Source organism: Malus domestica, chromosome 06, assembly GCF_042453785.1.
Source record: "Malus domestica chromosome 06, GDT2T_hap1".
NCBI lineage: Eukaryota > Viridiplantae > Streptophyta > Magnoliopsida > Rosales > Rosaceae > Malus > Malus domestica.
In genome coordinates this window covers 34219239-34224006 of record NC_091666.1, presented here as the reverse complement: position 1 = coordinate 34224006, position 4768 = coordinate 34219239, and the positions used below count along the sequence as shown (strand labels likewise).

The window sequence follows — 4768 nt, the reverse complement described above, 5'->3', positions numbered from 1 at the left end:
ATGCTTTTCTGCTTTTGGTTTGCTGGGTTTGTATAATTTGCTTTGTTGGGTTTAGTTTCGAGGTTTTGGGTGTGAAATGTGAAGGGATGAGAAATTAGCTTTAGCTGGGTGTGTCCGTGTGTGACAGAAATGTGTGAGATTTGAAGCTGTGTGGGATAGGGCTGGGTTCGGTTCTTATCGGTTCGGTTTTTTGCCAAAACCGAAACCAAACCGAAATTTTGGTTCGGCCCAATTTTTTTTCAGTTTTTTTCGGTTCTTTTTTCGGTTTTTTTTTCTTTTCCTCCAAAAAATGCAAAACAACCACAAAAAATGCACATTATTCTCTTCGGTCTCGTTCAACAATGGCGCATTTTTCCCTTCAATCTTGTTCATCAATGTCGTGTCCTGCACTTCAAACTTGTTTACGCTTAACGAAGCATTTTTCTCTTCAGCCTCGTTCAACAAAGTCGCATTTTTCTGTTCAATCTCTTTCATCACAGGCCATTGTTGCTCTTCAATCTTTTTTTCGCTCAATTCAGCATTTTCGTCTTCAGTCATCTAGAAGCCTATGCACAAATGTAGTTAATATCAGCCATCTAGATTGCTTTGGAAATGGTAAAATAAGTAACCATATTCAGGTTAAAACTTAAAACCAATTGAAGAATCTGTGCTAAACACGTCACAAAGAATCTGTGCTATTGAGTAAAATAAGTAACCATATTTCTGCTGCTCGTTCAGAAGCACATCAAACAACCATGTTTGTTATATATTAACCATGTTTCTGAGTTCTGACCCTTTAGTTTGTTTATTCACATCAATTTTCCCACTTAAATTTTCACAAGCCATTTCATTATTTTGTCCCTCCCTCACCTCCAAAATCTTCCTCTCCGCTTCCACTTTAAATTTACTACCAGATGGATTAAACTAGTTATTCACAATCTCAGACACAACAAACAACAAGTAATCTGCAGCAACTCAAAACAAATTGCAAAACCATGAAATTTAGAAGCTACAGATCAAATTCATCAGAAGTTCAGAACCAACGAAATTGAAAAACAAAATCTGCAAAACGCATCATGGGGTGAGAGACTAACCTTGCAAAGTAGGGGATTTGTGGGTCGACACTTGAGCCTTGAACCGGCGAGAGAAAGTCGACGGCGAGTGAGAGGGATAAGAGAAAGATCGCTGAGAGACGGCGACGGCGACGGCGAGTGAGAGGAAGGGTTGCTGCAGGGTCTGCACGCTCGCAGCCATGGGGATCGGTGCTGGAGCTTGAGGGAGGACTGAGAGAGAAGAGGGGACGAGAGAGAGAAGAGGGAGAAATTGGAGGCATGGAGGAAGTCTGGAGGTGTGGCTGCGCAGAGAGAGATGAGGGGAGTGACAAATAGAAAAAGTGTGGCTGCTAGGGTTTTATTGATTTGATTATAAAAATTAAAAAAATTCCCAAAATCCGGGGGGCGTGAAGAGGGTTCGAACCCATGCGCTCCACCAGCTTGGAAAGTTTCACTAACCAACTTCACAACAAGTTCTGTTTTGTTATAAATTGTGTGACTAAACTATTTATAAACATTGAAAAAAATAATTAAATATATATATCGGTTCGGTTCGGTTCGGTTTGAGAGTTTCGGTTCGGTTTTTTTCGGCTTCGGTCCGGTTTGGTTTTCGGTTTTTTTCGGTTTTCGGTTTTTTGAACCCACCCCTAGTGTGGGATGCATGCAACATGCCTACTATCATTTCATATATAAAAGTGAGATAAATACAGGGAGAGGGAATTTCCTTTTTCCATAATCTAATTGCTTACTTTGATCATGACTTTTTAAAAGGTGATGCATGATTCTGCTTACTTCGAACAACTTTAATTAATTACTTTGATCATGACTTGTTTTTTATTTTCTTTTCAATTGATACAATTGGAATGGGTGATGTTTTTGGTATGAGGTGTATATGAATTAGCTTCTACTATATTTGGATATGATGTGTATACGATATAATGTGGTGTTTTATTTTCGGTATTAGGTCAAGATGAAGTCTAGGACAAGCCAATCTCTGTGTGGCTCTACTGTTAGTACACCTTCCAACCCCAACCCCTAACCCCAAATACTTGAAACACAACCTGAACAACAAAATCAAGGAGAAAGGGATGAAAATGTGGGAATTGGTAAGAGAGATGCGGCCGATGAATATGAAGATGTAAGTGGGTTGTGATCAGAGTGTTGGTTACATGCTAAGAGAGTGAAAAGAACCTTGAGCAAAGGGAAATACATTCACCTAGCAATTTGCTCATATTGCAAAAAAGAGGTTCTGGCCGATCCTGGGAAAAATGGGACATCAAGCATAGGACATGACCTTAGAAAAGCTTGTAAAGACTCACCTCTTTATATGAAAGCGGATAATAATGAACCGATCTTAACAAATGAGTCTATGGGCGGTGGATTGGTCCCCCACACCTTTAACCAAAAAAATTTTGAGTTAAAGGTTGTGATGTTTGTCATTAAGGATGAACAACCATTTAAGGTGGTTAAAGGTAGTGGGTACATTGATATGATAAAAGAGGCTCAACCTCTGTTCAAGATTCCAAATAGGAGGAAGATTGCGGCCGGTGTGTGGGATTTATATGTGTTGGAGAAGTCTAAGTTATTTGAAGCAATGCATAATCAAAGGGTAAGTATCACAACCGATACTTGGACATCGGTACAAAACATTAACTACTTAGTGGTTACCGCTCACTTCATGGATAGTGAATGGAAGTTGCACAAACGGATCATAAACTTCATAAAGATCACGGGTCATAGGGAGAAGACATTGGGAAAGTTCTAGAGGTGTGTTTGAACCAATGGGGGGTAGAGAAGATCTTTAGCATTACGATTGATAATGCTTTCGCTAATGATGTTGTGGTTAACTACATGAAAAAGAGGCTAGGGGAAATGAATTATCTCTTCGTTGGTGGGAAGTACATACATATGAGGTGTTCTTGTCACATCTTAAATTTAGTTGTCAAGAGTGAGTTAAAGGAGCTTGCTAAGTCGGTTGAGGGGATTCAAAATTGTGTCAAGTACATTCATTCTTCACCGGCAAGATTGGATAAGTTTAGGGATTTTGCTATCTTATTCAAGATGGATAAGATGTTAAATGTGCCTTTTGATGTGTTTACAAGGTGGAATACAACATATAAAATGCTTGACGTTGCATACAAGTTTAGGAAAGTGTTTCTTAGGGTGGCGGATGAGAATGTGCAATTTCGTGATTATTTTGAAAAAATGGAGATGGATTCAAAGAAGAATTTGGGAGAGAGAGTGGGGCCTCCGGATGAGGAAGATTGGGAGAAATCACTAGCCTTTACGCACTTTCTTAAGAAGTTTCATGATTCTACTTTGAAGCTTAATGCAACAAAAAATGTTACATCAACTTTGCTATGGGATAAAGTGGTTGCTTTACAAATAGAGATTGAGAAGAAAAAGAAAAATCCTACTAATCCTACATTGCAAAGGGTGGCTACTACAATGATGCATAAATTTAACAAGTATTAGGGAAGTTTTGAGAATGTGAACCCACTTATGTTTCTTGGCCAAGTTCTAGACCCTTGTTATAAACTTCAAATGATTACCACTAGCATCAAAACACTTGGATGGGATGATAGAAAGATAGCTTGGATGCTTAAGGAGATTAAAAAATGCTTGCTTGATTTGTATAATGAGTATAGGAGGGGTTCTTCTACTGCCATTGGGGCTCCATTAGGAGATATGGAACTAAATGATGAGTATATAATTCAAGCTTGTGGGGGTGATGAGAACAAAATTGAAATGATAAAGGAGCTTATACAAGAAATTAGGGAGCAACGCCTTTTGGAGATATCCAATGAAGTTGATAAGTACTTCGCTGCTCCTTATATTAGCATTGTTGTTGGTGGCTTTGATCTCTTGAATTGGTGGAAATCAAACACAAAAGAGTTCCAAATTCTTTCACAAATAGCCAAGGATATATTTGCAATCCTCACTTCTACCGTTGCTAATGAAAATGCATTTAGCCTATAGAGGAAGGTTGTGGACCCTTTTAGAGCATCCTTGACTCCTAAAATGGTAAAGGCACTAGTGTGTACTAGTGATTGGCTTAGGGCGGATGAAGTAAACTTCTACAAGGAACCAACATAAGATATGCTTCAATTTTACAAGGAAATGGAAGAAGTGGAAACAAGTAAGATATGCTTTAATTTTTTTAGTAAATTTGTTGTTAAATGGAATGGTTTTCAACTTTAATTCTTCTTGCTACTAATATGTTTTCTTTGTTTGTAATGTAGGCTTGACACAAGCTCAATCTTTTACAAGTTCAATGCCTCCTCCAAAAGCTTCGACATCTCAAACTTGAAGAATTGATAAATGAATTTTACTTTTTGAAGTTTAGTTTCAATTTCCCTTTGGTTTGAAACTTTAACTTCTATTTGGATTGTTAACTTCTATTTGTTTTGGTTCGTAACTTCTATTTAGATTGTAAGCTTAATTTTCATCATAAATCTTGATACATCATTTGAATTATTGTGTGTGTGAATTGTGAATGATGAATAATAGATGAATTTAATGTATGAGATAAAGGTACAATAAAAAAGTTTTTCCCTTGAATTGGGTTAAAAAAGAAAAAACAGATTTTGTCCCAAAACCAAGTGGCAATTACCATTGTCATACCATGTCAATCGAACTATTTGGCAATACCAAACTTCGGTATACCGAAAGTTTGTTATGGTAATGATAATAGATTTTGCCAAACCGAAAGTTTGGTACGGTAACCATACCGAACC

General features: G+C 37.6%; 1 long non-coding RNA gene across 1 annotated transcript; it reads right to left on the bottom strand.

Moving 5' to 3' along the window:
• Positions 1–303: 303 nt before the first annotated feature.
• Positions 304–1366, bottom strand: LOC139196729 (uncharacterized). Its single transcript, XR_011581841.1, has 2 exons — positions 1074–1366; positions 304–545 (listed from the first exon to the last, which is right to left on the bottom strand). It is a non-coding gene; the product is annotated as an uncharacterized lncRNA (long non-coding RNA).
• Positions 1367–4768: the final 3402 nt, after the last annotated feature.